At 43.1% G+C, this 22,836-nt stretch overlaps 1 long non-coding RNA gene and 2 other non-coding genes across 3 annotated transcripts in view; 2 read left to right on the top strand and 1 right to left on the bottom strand.

Annotated features, from left to right (window-relative positions):
- LOC122188739 overlaps positions 1-20,674 on the top strand; it is a 31,027-nt gene extending 10,353 nt beyond the window's left edge. The window contains exon 3 of the long non-coding RNA XR_006181638.1: positions 20,654-20,674. This is a non-coding gene — a long non-coding RNA (uncharacterized LOC122188739). The remainder of the gene's footprint in view (positions 1-20,653) is intronic.
- A 1,563-nt stretch (positions 20,675-22,237) lies between these two features.
- Positions 22,238-22,310, top strand: TRNAV-CAC. The gene has a single exon. It is a non-coding gene; the product is annotated as a tRNA-Val (tRNA).
- A 422-nt stretch (positions 22,311-22,732) lies between these two features.
- On the bottom strand, positions 22,733-22,804 carry TRNAG-UCC. The gene has a single exon. It is a non-coding gene; the product is annotated as a tRNA-Gly (tRNA).
- Positions 22,805-22,836: the final 32 nt, after the last annotated feature.

Genomic DNA, 22,836 nt, shown 5'->3' with positions numbered 1-22,836 from the left:
AGAACATCTGGGAGCTACATGTGCAAAAATAGCAATCTTACCAATATGCACAGAATGGCCTCCTGTAAGCACTGTCCTAATTTCCTCCATTTCAGTCAGTTTCTGCCTAGACTCTTGCTCTCAGACACATCTGCTGAATCTAGAAAGATCACTGATTTATTCATTGCAGATGCTATAGGATTTACACTTGGGTGGCAAAGCTTACACAAAGGGACATGCTCTATTCTAGAGAAAAAGACAATCCAGCAGACAAGAACTAGCATGTCCCAGCTGTCACCAGTCTGAAGAGCCCAGTGACTGTTAATGAGTGTCACTGGAACAGGTCTTCAGCTGGTGTAAATGAGCTGATTGTAAATCCACAAGGACTTCAGTGGAACTCTGTTGATTTACACTAGATGAGCAGCTGGTCGTGCACTCTGGCTAACTGGGGAAAGCCCCCTGGAGTTTCCATCAGTGGGCGTGAGAGTGGGGCAGTTCCAGCTGCATGTGTGAAGGGGTGCAGGAGAGCAGGCAGAAAGCTAATAAATGGAAGAATAGGAAATGCACATCTTATTGGATTGACTTCTCCAACAATTACATTTTCTCCTCTTTCCACTTCCCCTCTCCACTTCCAGCTGCTCCTCTCACACTCCATCTCTGCTGCTCATCTCCCTTTGTGCACCTCTTACCCACACTAGCCTTTCTAAACAGGTGCAGTTGCCACTCAATAGACTTTAATTACCACTTCAAGGGCTCTCACCAGAGTCTGTTGGGAGGGTGGAGTTGAATTTTCCTGAGGATTATGTGTATGTCCGAATTCTTTTTAGTTAGATACTAGTGTTACAGCATCCTTCGAGAGATTTCTTCATCTTCTTCTCTCTGCTCCTCTCTGCTTGTCTCTGCTTGTGTTAAATTACCAACCAACCAGCCAACCAAACAAACAAACAAAACCAACAACAACAAACAACAACAACAACAACAAAAAACACACAAACACACACCAAAGCAAACAAACAAACAAACCTGCAGATAAGGGAGAAGAAAGCAGCGATTAACTACATTAATTATCAGGACAGCAAATTGGTCCAGAGAAAAAGTTTTAAGTAACAGAAGTCCAAGCTGGACTTCTAAAACATTGCTTTTGTTTGCAAATAAAAGGCCTATTTTTCACAAGTACAGAGCTCGGCATCTCCAAAGGTTTCTGTGGGAGCCTGGGATCTAAAAATACAAGTTGTTTTTAACTGCCTTACCTTCTTTTTGCTCCATGCTCTTCTCATCACTTCTAGTTGGAGAAATACATTGTTAATTCATTCTACTGGTACCCTGGGAGATTCCTCTATACTGAATATACCCAATGATTTCTGTCTTCAGCACAGTTTGTCTACGATGGAGAATTATTACAAATATTTATCTAGGAAAAAAACCCTCAAACATTATTTCTGCATTGAGATCTCCTTCAAAAGGCAATACTGGAGAATGCAGAGCAGACACTTATGTCTGTCAGATCTGCTTGAAATTGTTTGCACATCATGTCAACAGTTTATTCTCTGTCTGGTAATGTTTTGTTCCTCCTTCCTTATGCTTTGAGTGCAACTATGACCTAATAAAGTCATGACACGATGGACTAAGTCTGGGACAATGCTGCCCATTGATGGTTGGTGATGGTAAAAGGAAGAGGAATTAATGGTGATGTACTTACTGGGGAATTTTCCCTGTGCAAGTACATGTGAACACCATTTTGTATAGAATTCTTTCTCACCCGGGGGGATCCATTACCTTCTTCTCCATCAGGTATCCTGCAGTCCTTCTGACTCCTATTCCTGCACTTCTTGGCTCGTGGAGCTCTGCCAGACTTTCTGATGCCTGTTCCAATTCCCAGTTTGCTCTGATTATCTCAAGTTACGTCCTTTTGCTTCCCACTGTAGCTTGCTCTTTCAGCTTCGAGGATTTAAAATCCGTCTGTCTTCACCATCTCTATCCTCCCTACCTTCTTTCCTTGTTCATTTTGCTTTCCAGGACTATTTCCCACATGTTACCATGCCACTTATGTGATGTTAGGATGAATATTGATCACAGCCATCTCAAACCCATCTCTCCTTTTTCCCAAAGAGCCAGTGAAAATGTCACCCATGAGATAATTATCATGTTGCTCATGTCCCTCAATTGCTTTCAAAGTACACACTGAGGCTGCAGAGCGTCTTTGAAAGGCAGTTTCTGGCCGTTGGCACATTATTTACAGGCTGCTGATAGGAGCCTTTGTTGAGGAGCAATTTGTCCCTTTTGCTGTACAATTTTTTGTTGTGTTTTTGTTGTTGTTGTTTTTCACTTTCAGAGTGAGTAGATCTTAAAACTAGAGCTGAGCTTTCAATGAACAGGCACCAGACTTATCCTTGAGTAACAGTGACATATATGTAAGGTGAGAGTTACCAGCATGTTTCATGCAAGACTCCATATAAGAAATCAAAGCTAAGATGACCAATAACCTCCCTAGTTACTTTTTATTCCTTCCCTTCTTAGAGCTGGCAATTATGTGCTTACTTGCAGTGAATTGCTAAATCATCAATTGTTGTCTCATGTATTCCAGTAAGGTCTCTGGCAAATAAATAAGAGAAAGTTGAAGCTCAAGCTGCGTGGCAGTCCATTCGTATCTATTAACGGTCATTCCTTTGTTTATATAATACCTGCTGATTGAAATGGACTAAGATTTCCCACCACAGCAACCCCTCGCTGTCTTAAAAGCCATATAGGTCTGGAGCATTTGCTTATGTGCCTACTGAAAAGGGATGTTGAGAGCAGAACAAAGCACACTTGCTCACCCATCACTGTTGTGGGTGGAGATCCTCCATTAGCAGTGCAGAGTCTATGACATATGGCCAGCTCTGGACTCCTATAGCATACACATGCTTTAAAGACACCTCTTTAAAATAAATTCATTTTAAGACACCCTGTTTAAATGGGAGTCTCACCATGGTAGATGCCACATGCACATTTGGAGTTAATCTTACCAAAGCCTGCAACATGGCTGTACAACCAAGGCCCAATCTCTAACTCCACTTTCAACACCATCCTTAGCAAAATCTCCAGGCTATATGCAACTATAAACCAATCCTGAAAAAAATGAAATTATTTCCACTCAGAGACAATGTCCTTTGGAATGATTTTGCTGTTAATGAACTCCAACTGAGCTGTATTTTGGAGCCACTGGTGTGCATTTTAACTAGGAGCTGTCTGTGTGTAGATGTACATCAATATCACCAGCCCCATAATGGAAGTCTGTTCAGCATTGTAAGTCCTGCATTAGGCTGCATCCATAGGAACCCTGGGAAGTTCTACTGAGACTGCCTGAAGGTAATAATCTCTCCCAGCCTCTGGATGTCCCTAACCAAGTGCTCCACTCGTATCTGTTCCAGGAAACAGCTCTGGATATTATAAAGTTTATACCCTAATGCAATATTAGCAAGAAGGAGGGAGAAGTGCTGTTTGATGACAAGGGAAAATGAAAGGGCTTTGGTATTCAGAAGCATTTCCAGCATGCTGTGATTTGCTTGTTGAACCCTCTAAAGGACTGGAAGCCCCTGAACTCTATTGTTTTCTTGGAGTCAGTACAGCCAAATCATAAGCAATAATTGACAAACACAGTCCACCTAGAATTTATCACAGAATCCTTCATGATTGAAATGATGCAGTACATCCCATTATAGGAACTTATTTCATGCATTACATCCACTTATATATAACTTTTTTTTTTTTGTCAAATCCACATCACAGTAAATAAAACACACGTGTATTATTATATACATCAATGTATTTTATGCAGAATGGAGTCCATTCTGTCAAAATGCAGGAAAGGGAGCTCTGTCAAACCCATTCCCAGACAAGCAGAAGAATATACCAATACCATCTATTTTCTTAAAAAAAAAAAAATAATAATAATAATAATAATAAAAATTTAAGTATTCATTAATTGTTACTTACTGTTTTACCTACCTGTGTTCTGCTTTATCAGGTTTCATAAAAGCTGCAGATACCCCTCTTACCAAACACAGCTTCATCAGCAGTAGCAAGAGCTGTGCTAAAATTAAACATTGGCTGGATTAGATGGAGCAGATTAGAAAGGTGATAAAAGATAAAGTAGGAGAAAATAAGACAATAAGTAGGTCTGGCAAGACATATGGATAATGTTCCTCTCAGGCCAAGCCTGACAAGATAATAACCTTTTCCTTTTTTTCTTGTTCCATTTGCTCCTGGATCTCCAGAACTTTGTGGATGTCTTTTAATTTGGTCTTTAGGTACACCTGTGAAATGAATATCAGAATGTTCATTTTACAGATGAAGGAGGAAGTGTATTTTACTTTACAAATCAGTTTAAAATTAGCTTTGCAAAAATCAGCCAAACTTCTCTTTCATTGAATTAGTTCTTATTTCCAAGCAAATCTGAACAACCTGTATGAACAACTCTTAAGCTCTTTAGACGTTCAGCGTGCTGACAGCACACCCTGAATTCAGAGGTTTATCTGAATTGTCCTTTTCTTTTCTTGCTCAGGAGAAAATCGCACTGCCTCTGTTAGATTCTGTGCAATATCTGAGTGCAGCCTGCAGAGCATTAGGGTTTTTTTGGAACCCTTCGTTTTTCAGATAGTAATGTCTTAACTGAGTGGGAAGGACCTACGTAAAGTTTTCTATCACTTTGTGCCATTGATTTCTCCAGATACATTGTACCAGCAAAACAGAGACATAGCAGATTTGATTGGACAGAATTGCAGACTACAACATTAATAATTTCATGAGTTTTACTGAAAAGATTTGCCAGTGTTCTCCCTAGAACATGACTTGGGAAGGCTATACAGGCCTAAGTAACACAGAATAAAAAGATCTCTGCATGCATAACAGGAGTATCTTTGAATACTTCGCTCAGCCAGGCACGTAACTTTAGGCATTTATTTGTTTCCTGCAGGAGTTATGTGTTGAAGTTTCTGCAAGTGCGTTTGAATTCTCCATTCTTATATTGTCTCCATGCTTAAAAAAAAGCATGCTTAATTACATAAATAAAAATCCCAGCATCTGTTTTACTAAAGGACAAGATTTAGTAAAAGATTTTAGTATCTATAGACAAATGAACTTCTTAGACTTTCCCAATGAATTTGGAATCCCACTCCTACTTATTTTCAAGTGAGGATTTTGCCAAACTTATTTTACAAATCCCAATGGGACTCAGTCAGCTGTAAATGCATTCAGTATTAAAGAGGAGCTAAACAATGGCACACTTAAAAGACACACAACAATCACAAGTCTTCAAGGGAAGACTTGCCTGTAAAAACATATGCATCAATTCTATCACTTGCTTATCACCTCTTTTGGGTTCTTATTATGATCTTAGAGTAGTGCCTTAGGTGGTGTATTTCATTTGCTGCCCTAATAATGGATTGCTTTGGGGGGATCTGAATTTAATGTTTTAACAGATAAATCTCCCAGTTGATTTCAGTGTGCAGAAAAGCAAAATTCTGTGCTCAGGGTTCTGCCTTAAGCTCTCATTCAGTCTTGACTCCGTGGCATACCTCAGTCCTGCTGAAGTGTTTGCTGAACTGGGGTGGATGTGGGTGCTTAAGAGAAGTGTCTGCTTGAATGCTTGGTTGAGCCAAGCTCTTGTCTCACACTGTTCAGTGGAGAGCACCAGCTTAATTAGAATCATACTTGTGTTGCAATGCAGTAGTGGACCATGTTGCACACTGACACACACACACCTCGTACACATGAATGCGGGTGGTTGAAAGAGAGTGAATGTAAAATTGCATGTAAGTGCAGGTGTCTGGAGCAGGCACAGTGCCCAGGTCTGCATGCCAAGTTCAAGTGTCTGCGGCTGAACAAATCTCTGACAAAGAGAGAAGATCCTAGAAATGTTTATCCAAGCACAAAAGCTGTTGTAGATCTTGCATCTGAAACCCACTCTATTTTTCCTGCTGAGATTCCCAAGCGCCTCCCAGTCTCCCAGCTCCACACAGCTTGAAACCCTACCAGATGCTATGACTGCAGTGAAAAAGCAGCTCATTACTGGAGTGGCAGGCGACACACAGACAAATATTTGTGCAGTGCATACAGATCCCAGAGACTGGAACACATTGTCTTTTTTGATGGAAGGAGGAAAGGGGAAGGAGGACATTGCCTGTAGCAAAACTAAATTAAAAAGTATAATAATCTGAAAGCAACTGTACAGTGTTTATTTATAGCGAAACTTAAACAGTTTCCTTTCTGGCAGACAGTGGTATAATGTCATTTCAGATTGATTTCTGCATTCCAAATTTTGCTAAATATTTTAACAAATTAAAATGAAGCTCAGATTTCACCCTGAATTCCTTGTTCTTCAATGACCACTGTGTGATAGGATCTCCCCAAAACACACAGGTTTTTATCCTTCTATGAAATGTATTTGTTTTGAGATCTACAGAAAATCGCTAGGAAAGAAAGGTTACAAAATGCAACCTAAACAAACTGAACTGTGACTTCGATTAAGCAAAACACTGCACAGTGTGAAATTTTGTTAACTTTGAGGATATTATACCATCTATCCTAACATTTTCATAATATTAGAACTAGTTAGGCAATTTTCTAGAATTTCAGAGATAAACTCAAAAAGCAAGAATTGTATTAGATGCAATATAATTTTCTGGCTTCTACTCAGGTTTTTTTGTTTGTTTGTTTGTTTGTTTGTTTGTTTGTTTTTTGCATGCCTCTATTGAGGCAGGAGAGAAAGGAAACGATTTCTTGCCATTACTTTGAAACGATTTCTTGCCATTACTTTACAGCTGAACTGTAAAGGAAAAAGATGTTCTATGGACACCATAAGAGAAACAGGACATGACGAAAACCCAACTTCAGTATTATGTTGCATCAAAGAAAGATCATAAATTGAGTCACTTTGCAGATACAACACTGATAGAAGATGCTAAAAAGTTGACATAACAGAAAAATATATTTCTCCATTCTACTTTAATAGGCGTTTACAACATTGGTTTGCTCAAAACATACAATGCATATCTCTGAAGGCTATGCGTGTACTCAAGGCCTTAGCTGAATTATCAGCATTCTTTTCAGCTGTTTTTCCCTTTTTTCCCAACTATTTATTTCAGAAACAGTATATAGACATTTTCGTAAAATAGAGAACAGCTTGTTTGCTTTTCCTCTCAGAAACTTATGAAAAATATAGGTGTAAAGAGTAGGAACAGTCTGAGCCTGGATTGTTTGTCTTACTGAGACCATTTAGCAAAATATTTACATTTCTTTATGAAAGCAGTGTCAGTATTTTGAGAAGGGACTCATTTAGTGAATAGCCTCCGTTTCCAAAAATGGAGATAAAATAAATGCTTTGTTTGACCATAATGATATGCAATGCTTTGTTTCCAAAGTGCTCACACACTTATTTCTAACATTTGTATCTTCTTTACCTTTTAAATGACACCAGTGGTTTTGTAAAACTAATCAAGAAAAAATGCTTTATTTCAGCTTTGTTCCAATTACTGCACCAAGCCAGAGTCACATATTTTAGCAGTTTAAAAGGTAATCTAAATTCTGTCAAAATTTAAAAACTTAATTCCACCTCAGTTGTTTTGTTTTGTTTTGTTTTGAGGGGAAGGTGAGCAGGTTAAATACTTTATGAAAAACATCTGCTGTAATGTAAAATGGAGATTACATTTATATCCTTAGGGTCATTCTCAGCTTCCTGAATTATTTCAGCCCCTTCCCAACCCTAAACCTGAAACTGTTTATATGTCTTACCTGGAAAGGCTACTCAGGAAAGCATGTCCTGACCCATTCCAATTTCCCATCCTTCTCATATAGCTCTCTGTTCTCATCCAGATCCCAACTTTGAAGACCGTAGCCTGCATCCCACGTGCCACTTCTCGGTGCACTTGGGCGGGCCTCGAGCATTTGTATGCCCGGATGGCACCCAGTCCGGGAACAGGCACGGTCCTCAGCCTGGGGCATCGCGGGGGGAAAGTGCTGACGGGGACGCCCTCAGCCTGCATCGCTTGTCCCTCCCGAGCCCCTTTGCTATTGTCCCTGCGGGACTGCACTCCCCCCGGCCCCAGTGGCTCCGCACCCTGACCAGCTGGGCCGGGCAGCGCCCAGAGCCCGCAGCGCACAGCCCTCAGCACAGGCCCTGTCCGTGGTGCTGATGCGCGGCTCCGCCAGGCAGTCCAGCCCTGCCCCTCCCGCTAGTCTTCCCCAGCTGCCCCCAGGGCAAGGACCGGAGGAGCCCAATCCCACGACTGCCCTTCTCCTGAGCACTCATCCCTCTGTAGTCCCCAGATCACTAGCCAAGATCCCTGTGCCGAGCCAGCCTCTGGCGGAGCTCTCCAGCTCGCTGACAGAGATTGGTCCGGCTCCACAGGTTGCCGGAGTGCCCCTCGCCTCCTCCCAGTGCCTGTAGCATCCCCGGTTTAGCTCAGCCCTCTCCGCCCTCGGCCCAGCCTTTTTGCGCGCCCTTGACAGAGCTCACCTGTCCCTGGGTCACCTTTGCGAGCTCGGGGACTGGGAAAGCTGCCCTGCCACTGCCTCGGGGATTTTATGAGCCACCGAAGAGGGGGGGTTGGGCAGCGGGAGGAGCGCCCAGGCGGGGACTCTTCGCTTTGGCCAACGGGAGGCTGCTTTTCCTTGCAAATGCACAGATTGCGCAGATTACATCATGGAGAGCTGCCTGCACTTCAGTGTAAAAGTCTCTTCCTTGTGTAAAGGGCGTGTAAAGAGGAGAGGTGGCATACAGCAACAGGTCTGCCCAGTAGGGTAGAGATGCCTGGTCACTTGGAAATAGGACAGTGGCAGGGAGGTATCTTAAGCTATCCCCGTGCAATAAATGCTTTGCATATGCACAGGCAGAACCTGCCAGGAGAGCCAAGAAGTGTTCTCTCGTGCTTCAATCTGACCTATACATTTTGTGCTGTGAACATAAGTTGCTCAGTATTGTCCAGGACCAATCTCAAAACAGCTCTGTCCTTTCCATCTTACCATAGTGTCCCTCAGCTTGTGTTGCAAGTAGCCTCTGATTTTCCATCCCAATGGACTAGCCAGGTTTCATCCTTAGCCTGTCTGCCTTTACTATCCTGTTCTCAGAGCTTACACTAATAACCAGTCCTCCACTTCTTCCCTGAGACGCAGAGCTCAATTGCAAACTCAGATCTGAGTATCTAGAATCCATTTGATTCTTTTGTGTTCCTACTGCAAGGCAGTCAGACAGTCATTCCTTTGAGTGTGCCAAAGGACAAATCACTCAGCAGTGAGAAGAAATTTATTGCCTAGCCCTTATACCAAAAGCACACATTTCTGACTCTGACTGGAGAGTGTCAGCTGACATGGATTTGTGTTGTACTTCTTAGATTGCAAACACACAGGTTGCAGACACTTCAAGGTTGCCCTGGATTGTCATAAATAGCCAGTACACTGAGGTAAAGCTTTGCTTCCTGGTATATCCTGTGCACAAGATACATTACCACAATGTATTATGACAATGGAAAAAAAAAATTGATTATAACATCTATTAGCTAGAAATCAAAATGGTCCGAGTATAAAGGATTGGTCTGTGTAACACTTGAGAGTCACGTTCAGATCTGATGTTGAGAAATTGCTGCCTGCTATGAAGTGATGGAAAAAATCTCCTGTGGGCAAATACTGTGGTCTTAAGTTCTGGATGTAAAAGCAGATGACAGAAAGGAAGTCATTTTTAAATGGCATTTGTTGCTACTCAAGTTACAGTATGACTAGAATGCAGCCAACTTCACAGTTTCCAACTCCTTTTTTTTTTTTTTTTTTTTTTTTTTTTTTTTTTTTTTTTTTTTTTTTCTCCTTTTTTTCCTAGCCTTTAGTGAACTGTGGGCCAACTCCTTTGGCCGGCCCACAGCTGAGGACCTGGTCAGCCACTTTTGACATTTTTGTTATTGCCTAAGGTAAAAGGTGGCTTTGAGCAGAATATACCTGTGTTCAGAGTGAATCAGTAAATAATCTGGCAGACTGGAATGCAGACTCCTTGAAGTAAGAGATGGAGACTGAGCAGTACCCAATGACCTTGCTATGCATTAGTCACAGAACGAAGAATGTAGAGTGGCATACGGGCAAAAGAAGATGTTACAGTGCTCAGCCTTGAACATGAATCTGTGAGAGACTATCACTCAAGAGCCAAATCTGGAGGTCTCTGCTCTGGCTTTAAATGGGCAAAGTAAGCAGAATTCTGGTGAAAAGTGAAAAGGATGGGAGCAGAAATTAGAAATGGCATTTTATGAACAGTGCTGAGGGGTGCCTAAATCATTCCAAAAGATATATCAAAAGGATACAGAGAAATAGCTACTTTATTGCCCTATGAGATCCTACTGGGCAGGAAATACATTGTAAGGGACTGAGACTGGTGCTTATGTCTGTTACTACCCTTGCTGTATCTCTTCAATCTTCCCTTATTTTTCCCAATTCCTCCTTTACTCACCAGGACTCATCAAGTCGCTCTGTTCAGTCTTAGTGTGCCAACTGCTGCTATCCCCTGGTCCCAAGCTGCACCTGTAAAAACATCTTTCATTTTCCTCCAGCTTTTGCCTTTGAGTCTTCTGTTCCTGTGTAAAACGGAGAAAGACTCTATGGGGTAAAGAAATGGGCCACCAGGAATGATGAAGAACAAACCTGCCAGGTGCCTATCTGTGAACAGCAGCTTTTTTGCTGCTGTGGTGATTCCATAGGGGCCAAGAAGTGTCCAGACACTGCCTGTTTTCCTGAGAGCAACAGCCTCTTCCTTTAGACATATAGGACAGGACTGAAGTCCTTGCTGTTCTGCCCCACTAGTAATTTTGGGCAGCAATTTCAGCCCAGCTGTGATTTCAGAAACTTGATTTTCAAAGAGATCTGAGATGTGAACATGAGGTGTTACTGAATCAGGCTCAAGCTATCTCCAGTCCGAGATACTTCTCTTTCAAACAATGCGCTTGAAATGTTGGCTTTATTTCAAAAGAGACCTGGTAGCTCAGTGTCTGTGAGGTTCATTCTCTGTGGGCTTTTCCATCTTGTGAGACTCTGCAACTCCTTTATTTGCACGCTATGTTTATTTCAGATTTTTCTCACAAAGAAAGTCTGGGATGAACTTAGAAGCCACAGTGAGAAAGGTCACCATTTTATTTAATTATTTTGAGTTGTTTTCCACCCCCTACTCAGAGCAGCCCTCAGGGTTCGGTAATTAGCAATGAAGTGAAGGGGGAGCGATCTGGACTTTGGCCCCAGCTGACCTGCTTGGTACAACTCCTCTGATTAATGCACCTGGTCACATGGCAGCCACAGAGACTTGTTGCTGGGCATCCAGAGGTTTCCAAGGGAACCACTCCTGCTCCTGCCAGAGCTGCTCTGGGAGAGCCGCAGCCCAGAGGGCCCAACACCCAGCCAGCAGCACCGGGGAGTTGCAAGGTGCAAGAAGCAGCCCAAAGCAGGGAGCACCTGCCCTGAACGGAGGGATATTCAGCAGCACATCTAACACCCATTTCCCAAATTGTGTTTAAGGACTCTTGTATGACAAAGACCTTTCTGGACAGAAATCCCATCCCCTAGCAAGCTGCACATGGAGCTGACCTGCCTGCACTGCAGAGCTCCCTTGCAGCCCCATATTCTCTCCCTCCCTAGGCTCTCTCTGCACACAGACGGAGTGTTGCCTACGCACAAGCCTATGTCTCTTAAATATTTTGGATGCTGTTTTTCACAATACAAGAAGTTGGTGCCCTAAAGAAATTAGCAGGCAGGACGTTTAAAACAGACAAAAAGAAGTGCTTTTTCACATAGCACGTAATTAAATTTTGAAGCTCATTTGTCACAGGATATTGTGTAGACTGAAAGTATAAATATGTCCAAAAGGTTTTAGGTGAGTTTATGGAGGTTCAATCTATCAGTGGTGATTAAACTTAATCATCCGGATGCAACATCCAGGCAGTCCTCACAGATTGCTGGAAGCTACAAAACTGCAGCTTGGAGAAACCTCGTTCTTTAAATGCCCTTTCTTTGTGCACTGTCCTATGCATCTCCCTATAGTTACTGCCAGAACCAGTTCTCTGGCACAGGGCGACCTCTGCTGTGTATCAGTCAGCCCATGTTTATATTCCTAAGCATGTTGTGAGATGTTGTTTTAGGCTTTCAGAGGGATCTTAATAGTAAATCATTTTGGAAGCCTGGTCCTTCAGGAGTCTCCTCTTGTTTATTCGGCTTCAGGTTACATGCTATTCCCATATAGGCTCTAACAAAATTACACCTCTGTGAAACTCACCTCGTATGGTAAATTCCAGACAGTTAATTCAGCATCATTTAATAACAGATTTGAACGTGGTGTCTCTTTTGAAGAGAAATTCCAGAAGGTAGAGAAAATTAGGCTTCAGTTGGCTCAAAAGTGTATATTACCATGTAGCAAGGCAGTCTAAGTCACATCCCACTATATTAACCGGAAGCAAATTCAGAAAACAATGTAGTCATTGTGCTTACAACAGATTTTTTTCAGGCAGGGCTGCTCTACATACTTTTTCCAGGAGAAGAGTAAACTCGTGTGAGGAAAGATGTAGAGATAAATTCTGCTTCTCACATGCTGTGGAGTCTCTGTGGAGTATCTACAAATATCCGAGGGCTTCTTAACTAGCACAGAATTTGCTGGCAATTAGTGAGAACTAGGATTTCATGGTGCTACAGAGGCTACCACAGAGACTACAGAAGCTACCACAGAGGCTAAGTCCTAAGAAATCCACAAACATACGTGGAATTATCGCAAATTTATACTAATCTTGAGCTGACTGCAAATACCAGAGGCAAATGGCAATCCTTGGCCATTGCATATCTAAGAGAGAACAGTGAGTACTGGTTCATCAAGTCTCTATGTTTTGTAGTATTTCACTTCTTGCAGAGGACAATAATGCTTCCAGAGAAAGACCTGTCCCCTCCAATAGGCAAAATCAAATGTCTGAGCATTGTCCTTTTTGCGTGCATGTACGAAGTCCTCTTATGGTGCTTCCAAATCATAACATGCTTGCTGTGCATTTATTTTTCACGTTCCTTCTTCACTTCTTTCTCTTCTACTCTCATCCACATCTATCCTCTTCTGCTCTTTCCTTCCTCTCTGTCTCTATTCTACTCTCCCTCCACATCATTCCAACCCAAACACCGAAAGCTTTTTTTGGACAAAAATGATGGAAAATAAACCCCTTGTGACGAGCTGCAGTATGTGCTCTGCTAGAGAGCAGTCTTATTCATTAAGGTAATGATCTTGTATGCATTTGGGCATGTTATCAGTAACACTCCAAAGGGAAATGGACTGCTTAAATCTATTATACCACTGTTTTATTCACGATGTGCTGCCATTTACCTCCTACATGACACTGGGCTCTAATAGCACTTGTTCTGAGAAACCCTGCACATTACCCACAAGCAGTTCATTAATCTACTGTTTTCATTCTTGAAAATAAACAAATAAATAAATAAATAAAAGGCATCAACTACACCAGAGCACAGATGCTGAGTGCTCAGCTAAAAATGAAACAAAATTGTTGTGCCAGCAGCTCCGAGGTAACCCTACACAGAAAAGCACTTTCTGCCGATGGGAAAAGTAGGGGGACAGGGCTGTATGTTGGGGAACAAGCAAAGCTGCCAGCCAGCAGCTGCTGCAGGGAGACTTGAAATATCTGTTTCCTGGAGGATCCAAGCCAGTGTAACCTGCATCAGAATCAGTTCCCAGCTGGTGATATGAGCTCCAGCTTGACTGCAGTTCCATCCCAGAACATCAATTTTCCCAGGCAGAAGAAAGGAAATGGAAGGCATCTCTGAACTCCAGCCTGTTATCACACAGGGGACTGGCAGAATTTACTCCGACCAGATACAATGAGATGTTTCTTGAGAGCCCTCAAAGAAAAGTTTCCCAGCCCCACTCCTGAAACAAGATCTACGAACCTTTTCACTTCCTCCCAAACCCACGGTGGTCATTTTTTATTATTAAAAAAATTAAAAAAATAAAAAATCAACAACTGCTTCATAAAACAGAAAGAAGAACTTTTTCATAAAAAAGAGCTCCGCTAGCGGCCCAGGCTTTCTTTCCCTTCTCAGCACTGTGCTGAGGAGGCAAGCTGCTCCACCTCCTGGCTGACTGAGCTCCCTGTCCAACTTCTCAGCTTCGAGCAGAGCTCACTGGAGAATGGTGAAGGTGTAGTCCAAACGTGATTATTTCTGCCAAATCTCTAACACTAGCAAACAAAGCCTCCTGCTTACAGGAAGATGCAAGGCTTGTGGATAGGAGCTTACTTAAAAACAGTTGCTCATGCATGTGAAAACGACAGAATATCTGTGTCCACAAAACAGGCACAGACAGAAACAAGAGGTAACATTTTTTCAAGCAGGAGAATTCAGGAATCTGGGGTCTGTTCCTCTGAGACTTCTTGGCTCACTCTGTACTGCTTTGTCTATGAAAAAAAAAGCCAGTCTTCTCTGGTTTCCTATAGCAAAAAAGAAAACATAGAGGTGAGATAGTCTGGCTGGTGAGAATTAGTGATGCAAACGTTGGTCTTGAGGATCCATGGCATCTCGTTAACATCTACACTCCTCTTCTTGTCAAAGAGATTCCTTTCCCAGCTGGAAAAAAGGATAAAGATGCTGGTAGCCACAGAGGAAAGGGAGCAAGATGAAGGATTCCACTCTGTAGATGTTGTAGGGCAGAAATAACTGCAAGAGTCAGTAATGAAATGATAGATCTTCTCTAATTCAAGACCGTAGCTGCTGGTTCTGGTCAGTGAGCAACCACAATCTGCCTACCAGATGTGCACAGCTGTCCCACAACCAAAGCACTCCCACAGGCCAGATCCTCTGCCCTGCCTGCTTCAATGTGTCTACACAGAATGGCTCACAATGAGTGCAGTAGTGAGAGGTACTTACAGAGGCATTTATTCTAATACAAAATGTTCTCTTAGGGCACAAGAGGGATGGAGTAAGGCTGAATGAACTCCTCTCCACTGAGCACTGCTTCATTGAAATCAATACATTATTATGGTAGTGACTCCAGCCCTTAATATTCTACCACTGAACAGCATCATGTCTGTGTTGAACAAGGGAGACTTAGTCTGAGAAAAATTCTTTTTTATGATGCAGATACTCAAGTACTGGGACAGAGCATTAGGAAAGGGATAACATTTCCAATTCACAAGGTTTTGGAAAGGGAATTAAAACAATGCTCTTCCAGAGTAGAGAAGATGTAGGGCAGGGAAGGAGAGCCTTAGGGCAGCAGGATGGAATGTCTGCTCAGCCTGATTTCTGTTCTTGTGAAAAAAAACCAAACATTTAGATCAGGTTTTTCAGAACTGAATGATCTCCTGATAGTGCTTTGAATGTTACTAGTGAACGACTCCTAGATTCAGAGGCTGCCTCTGCCCCTCTTTCCTGCTCCTTTTCTCCAAATGTTTCCTGAGGCTTACCTGCTAACTGACATGTAAAACAGAGGGGCAAATCTCTCCCTCACCCTTTGCTTATCTCTGCCTCTCACTGCCCCACTTGAGGCCCGTTTTCTTTTTTGATGCTTCTAATGAAACTAAGTGACTGCAACCAAAAAATTTCCACTTCCTGCCTCTGGGCTGATTACTGCTGAGCTGACAAAGGCAGCATCCTGCACTGGAGCCTCTAAAGATGGGAAACCTCAGGGGAAAGGGTAAAGTGGTGCCCGTGCCCTCTGCTCATCTAGCATGGTTAGAGTACTGACTGCCTAACCTGACTATCTAAGAGAGCAGGACCTGACCAGCCTGACTTCAGGGACCAAGGTCTCTGGGAAACACGCACTAGTGCACAGATGCATGACATTCTCAGCAGTCCTTGATACTGGGCTTCAGTATCGGAATAAGCAAAGTCCCTTCACCAGCCATGCTACAACAATCTTGGTTGGTACTGCTGAAAGGGGAGCTGGTCTCGCTTACTATTTTTGTTATGCTTAATGCTGCCAAGAGACACAACTCAAAGCCTTGGTGGATGGATCCTGTTGTGCCCTAGGTTGGGGTGGACAAATGGTCCATCATTCCAAACTCTGGAGTCTAGTGCAAGTTCCAGCCGGGCTCAGTTTTTCTACATCTCACCTTGCTGTCTCAAGAGGAAAGTAAACAAGATTCTGCTCAGCATTGCAGAGAACAACTGCTCAAGTGTTGCCTGGCAGATGGGGCCCAAGAGGGAGACCATGTGTTACTGAGTGAGGGTTTTAATTCCTCCCTGAGAGATCCTGGGCTGAAGATACCCAAGCAAGTTCAATGGGATAAGAGTCACCAGAGTGCAGCCATGACCTTGATTCCTACTTCAGTCCTTGATGACTGGGCATCTTGCAGAAACAAGTCATGGCTAGGTCCTCAATTCTACAAGCCATTGGATATCTCCTATTCCCCAAACTGACTTCTTCTTTCTCTCTCCACATCTCCACCCTCTTTTCATATCGGCAATCCTCTACATTTATGCAGTGTGTTCCCTGTCATGAAGCTGGGCAGAGGCTGCATAACTTTCCTGCAGCTCTCACAGCTGCCACTACCTGCCCTTACACATCCTGCTCTTATTGTCCAAAAAAGTGCCACTACCCCGTACAAAGGCCATTTCCTTGATACCTCATTTTTGACTGTTCATTTGGCTCCTGCAGCACATCCTGGCAACACTGGAGGGCATTAGAGGAGTACTGGGAAGGTTTTGGTAATGCTGTTAGAGCTTGGAGAAGCTGCTGGCATCTCAGACAGAGAAGAGAATAACATCCAGGGAAGTCTGGAGAAGGAAAGAGCAATCTGCTGCTACTCAGTGTGTCTGAGAAGCTGGGAACATACTGCATTAAACTGATAATAATACCTTGAACAACAAGATGGTAGTTTCCATCTGGCCTAGTGCTGAGCTTGGTCTCTCTCATCTCTTCCCTGCCACAGCCAGGGAATCTTAGTCATAGGGTTGGCCATAGGTCATCCAATCAGGCGAGCAAAGATGAAAAAAGCCATATAGCAAGAGCAGGATGCTCAGAAGCAGCAGCAGCAGCAGCTGCTGCTGCAACTCTTGACTCTCCTCTCATCCCAGCTAGACCCTCCTTAAGCTTGGGAGGTGAAAGATGCTAAGAGCTATTTGCTTAATTAGTAGCAATAGCTGAAGTACTTGAGAAACAAAAGCTCCCCTCTCTCTCTGTGCCCCACTTTTACTTGGGAATGAGGGTTGGGGAGCAAATTGCTTGGAAGCCAGAAAGCACCTTGGATCTCATCACCATGGCTGCACAGACACAGACTCCTGTTATCTCCAGAAGAACAAAACCCTCCTCCCACCCTCTTCTGTCTCAGCTGGAGCTGATAAAAGGAGAAGAAATAAACAAAACACATTTTTAAAAAATACCTCAACCCAAAATAGCAAATAAATACTCAGGGAATAAACCAATCTTTGAGAAAACATATTTTTTGCTGCAGTAGCTTTTGGGTTTCTGGAGAGTTGAATGACTCAAATGAGGATTTCAGGTTACAGAATCCATCTCAGTAATGCCATGAATTATAAAATCATTACTCACAAACATGATAGATCATGACAATTGCTTGAGAATAATGGTCTCTAGCTATACATATCTAAAAGTGTAGACCTGAGTTATTTTTATATAGGGATGCGTGTACTGTTACAGTGAGTATATAGAATTTTTACGGACTCTTGTTTGAAACCCACAGGATCACAACTGTAAATTTTCCATGAGACTCTTCTGTATCTGTATTTCACAATGCGCATGGAGAGATAGCAAGCAAATAGGCAGGGTAAGATAGCAGAATTAGTCACCTAAAAGAGATTTTGATGCTACCAGTTAAACTGCTTTTGTTATCTGGGCACCTTCACTCAGTGTGGATAGGATTTCTAAAGTAACACGGAATGAAAAATAAAGTGGGACTTCGATGTGTACTCGTAACCAAAAGGGTAAAAATATGTCAAATAGCATAGCAGTAAAGAACTGAAAACTAGCACCCATATATTTATGTACTGAGAGAAATTAGTTGCTCCAGGCTGGCTTCCCACATAAACTGGATAGATAATTTCACTTGGTGCTTCACGCATCAAGCTCTGACCATCTGGCTGAATGTGAATGTACCTTTCAGCAACATGTCTCATTTTGGCTTGATGCCCCCAGGGCCACCTCCCTACAACAGGCGCTATTTCAATGTTTAATTACACTTAAAGTTGAAAAAGGACAGCTTATTTTCAGTCTGTATCCTTCCAGTATCAGCTTCTGGATACGGAATCTTTTGCTGTCTGTGTATGCATGCAGGGAGCTGTATGCTTAAATCAACCTGTTAACTGCATAAGAGATTAAGGGTCAGAGGATGGCTCACACAACAACTCTGTTTTTTAAAAATAAGTCATTAATAGGTGAATAAACAATGGGAATAACTGCTAATTCAAAATTTAACCTAGAGTTCCCTGTTTTGCACTGACTGGCAGACACAGTCTGTTCTTTGGATCTTTTTCATTATCAGTAGTTGAAATTAAAATGCTTGTAATTCTATCAAGAAAATTATGACTTTGTTACACAATATACATTTTGCTTATGTAAATTTTGTCTTTGTTTACAACATTTTCTTCCAACTGCCAAGAAATACTTTCTTTTGACTGAGAAAGGCCAAAGAATGCCACATTAAACAGCTGATTATGCTTTTCAATTTTTCCACACAAGTATTTTCTACTATCAGCATTTCCTTGGCCAAGCATAGCGAAGTGTTACCTGTGTTAGTCTAACCTGGGTCACAACAGAAAAATCAGCAAGTGTGGTTTCTGTCTTGGGAGACTCACAGGGCTTGATAGCTCTAAAACTTAGCTGACCTTCTTTTGCATATGGACCTACATGGTTAAACTCATCTAGATCATGACAACAGCTTCCTCAGACTGGCCTGAAAAGATCAGGCTTTTATTGATAGCTCTGAGGACACTGTTATCGCTACGGAGAGCATGCTGCCCTCATCTTCTCCCACTGCTGAATAAACATGAACATCTGCATAGCTATTGTAATAACAGCAATGTTAATATTAATGATACTGGAGTGAGATCTAGGTCTAGTCTCCAGTGCTCACATTCTCCTGGTCAACCATCTCTCTCAGATGTCTTTGAGAGCCTGGTTTAAAAAATCATCTTGAAGCAGCTGCTGATTTTTCCCCAAACCCAGCAACAGTTAAAAAACTGAGTGTAGGATTTCAAAGCATATCAGGTGTTCCAGTTGGGTGTGGACATTCAATGAACTTATAAGATAAATAAATTGCTGTAGATGGCAGCCCAGGACTCTGAGGCTCCATTGTACCTATGCCCCTGTCTTGCTGCATGCTCCAGAAAAAGTACCATCTCATTACATTTTTGACAGAGGAAGAGCAGTATGTCTGGGCCTGAGGTATAAGAAGTATGCCTCTTAGAAAAAAAGGCTCTGGAGAAGACCAGTGTTCCCCTTACACTCTGTTTGATGGACAGGACTTACACTGGTGCTCAGGGAGGATGCTGTGGCTGAACATCACTGTCACCACTGTGCCCTATAACCAGTTACAACGAAAGACTGGTTTCCAAAGGACACATACAATTGTGCTCACATGCTCCTTAGTGTGGCAGAAATAGCTAATATTTTCTTTTTGCAGAGCCAGTATTTGACCTCTCTCTTGCCTGCTGACTACGTGTTCCTTTTATATATTAGCATGATGCGCTGGTTGTAGTGTCTCCCCCTTCGCTATCACTCATGTACATCCACCTCTCATCTCCCAGTATCCACCAACTCCCAGCATCTGTGCCACTTACTTGGCCTCTTTTCCTTTATGCTACTCCCCTCTACAGTCGTGTGACTACTATTGTGTGGTCCCTGCCACACAAAAGCTAGCCTGACCTAATTTAAATCAGTCCTATTGAAGCTGTTCTTGTTTTATCTCCCAGCACAAGGGCTGCACTCCCCATTTCAGAGGTAGCACAAATGAATGGCTAATTGGGGGAGTATTGTGCAGGCAGTGTTTTCTCCAAGCCCTGACTATCAGCTCTCCTGTTCGATGGTGCTCCAAGTTCCCCTCTCTTTTAGCAGCCGCAGGCTGTTTTGAGAGCAGAGGGAGAAAAAGGGGAGAAAGAAACTCTGCAGTCATTGCAGCATGTCGGACAACCAAAGCACAGCACAGCCACGTTCAGCACACTGGTGAAAAGGTCAGCTGGGGGAGGGTTTCCTTCTTCAGAAAGGGCAGGTGCTGGTGATAATAGTAGATAATATCCATCCTTCACCTCCAAGCCACCCCCTGCTTTCTTTTTTTTTTTTTTTGTGTGTGTATTTATGTGACAGTCTTTCTTCAAACTCTAGAGATTGCCCTTGGGGAGGGGAGGTGAGGCACAGGTGGCTTTCGTATGTGAGCTGTGCCACAGGGTTTGTAAATCTTGAGAGCAGAGAATGGGTCAGGGGCTGGAGGGCAGGCTGAAATGTTGCCAGTTCACTTCACCCTCCTGAGCAAACTTTGAGCAGTCATCACCGACTGACCTTTGTAAGCAAAGTGAGCAACAACCCTGGGAGCTATTCCAATCTAGGACCCATCTACACTGTGTCCCAGGGTCCACCACTGACTGACTGAGGGATGACTGCAGTATTTTTTGAGGTGGTTTGGGAGTTAATACCAGATACACAATATCTTTTTTTTCTGCTTTCTGCCTCTCATAGGTACCTTCCAAAAACTTCCTCCCTGGGGCTGTTTGGTCTGTTCATCTCCTTTTGCCACTGATCATTTGATTGAAAGATAGACCTGCGGAAGAAAAAACTTGAAGCATTTGAGTCTTTTCATTGATGGTCTTGGTTCACTGCATATTCCATTTCTTCTGCACTAGGGAGAGGACTTTACCCTTACATCTTGATAAGATTTTCCCCCACCACACTTAGGTGATAACACAGTGCAAAGGTTGCTACCAGAGTCCCCTTCTGCAGGCTCCACCAGTTGCAGGCAAAAAGAGTGTAACACCATGATATTAAACAGTGGTGTGAAGCAAACAAGTCCCAAGGGTCAAGATTTGTTATAGACTTTAATGTAATATTCTAAACCTTACTGCCAGTCAAATTAGAGAAAACACCAGCAAGTCAGAATTTAAAGACATGTGACAACCTTCTCTCTATTCCTTTTGGCTCCAAATCAAGAGATTAGCCACTACAACATAAAATTGAATATAACCATTAGGTTTTTCTTTTCTTTCTTATGGGTTTATGGTTCATTTATCTCATCTAATTTTTTCTCTGCAGCAAGCAGAGCATAAGACACACTTCAAATAACAAAATAAAATGAGAAAAATGAATTATCATATTACCACCTTATCCCAAGGGCTGAAGATTTATGAAAAAAAAAAAAAAGACAAAGTAGTGCTATAGGAGCACATGCATTGCTAACACTGCTCTAAGATAATAATAAGGATATGGTGTATTCCTAGAACCACACAAAATTGGGACCAGGGACTTTACCCAAAATCTCAGTGATGAGAGACTCACTACATGGCAGTTGCCAGTGTCATTATGCAGACAGTACACACTGTCTTGGAGAGACACAGGCAGTGAGCGTATTTTGCTTTAGGGAAAGTTTACTTGCAGGAAGGGAGAAGTAGCACGAAATGTTAGATAACCCACCACCAGTCATCCACCAGCCTCTGTCCTGAGGCCAGATTCACTCTGAGCAGCACTGCAGGGAGCCCCACTCCCCGTTTGCCACTGTTATACCGACATCTGGTGGCAGCTGCCTCAGGGAAAGGAGCTGATACTTCTTCACATGTGGCCCAAAAGCACATCTTGTCCTCATGGCCTGCATACAGCCTGCACACCTGGCTTCGGTCTGAGCCACAAGGCTGAGGGGCGGGCATGGGCTGAGGGGTGCAGGCTGCCAGGAGGGCATGCAGCAGGCCTGAAGCCTCCAGCAGTGCCATGAGGAGCTGGGCATGAGGCCTCGTTGTGCTATGGGCATTGCGCCCTGTGTGAGGAATGCACGTTCTGCTCCTTGCTGGGCTGTTCACCTTTCTGAAAGGAACACCAGCAGAATGCCCTCATACGCAGTGGTGTGGGACAAACCACCTCTTCCTCAGCCAGCAGACCTCTAGAGACAATAATGAAGAGACAGTCGTTACTCATTATGGCTAGTCGCTCAGAACCCCACGCAAAATTTGCTGGTTCTTGGCAAAAGGTTTCCTAGGGGAATACAGGAATGCCCCCACACCACCGACCCGAGTGATGTGCAGAGCACGCGCTGCTGAACAACAACAACCACGGCGGGTTTCCGTAGTGTAGCGGTTATCACGTTCGCCTCACACGCGAAAGGTCCCCGGTTCGATCCCGGGCGGAAACATTTTTTTTTTTTTTTCCCCACTTCTTTTTATTTCTTTATTCTTTTCCTTATCCCTCGTATGATTTTATTTACCTCCTCCCAACTCTTCGAGGCTCCGCAGCTCCTCTCGGTGAGAGTTGGGGCCGAAAGGACAGAACTGCGCTCTCAAAGCAGGGCAACGTACACATTCCACCGCCAGCGCCCAAATGGGGAAAAGTGCGCTAGGTCACGCGTTTTGGAGAGGCTTCAAAATCTATGAGAAGCAGAAAATCATTGGAATACTCTATGTAAGGCTAAACAGAGGCTAAAGATATGCTAGGAAAGTGAGAAACCTGCATTTCAGTAATCATAATGCCCCGTACACTACATGATGTTTTGACTGAAACCCAAAAACAAAAAAAACTTAGAACCATGACAGAGAAAAAAAAAAAGAAAAAACTGCCTGCGTTGGCCGGGAATCGAACCCGGGTCAACTGCTTGGAAGGCAGCTATGCTAACCACTATACCACCAACGCACTACAATTAGTGTGCGCCCGCTTTGTGTACT

This window comes from Lagopus leucura, unplaced genomic scaffold, assembly GCF_019238085.1.
Source record: "Lagopus leucura isolate 7727_CA_CO unplaced genomic scaffold, USGS_WTPT01 Super-Scaffold_100076, whole genome shotgun sequence".
Lineage (NCBI taxonomy): Eukaryota > Metazoa > Chordata > Aves > Galliformes > Phasianidae > Lagopus > Lagopus leucura.
The sequence above is the reverse complement of the archived record's forward strand: the minus strand, read 5'-3'. Positions and strand labels throughout refer to the sequence as shown.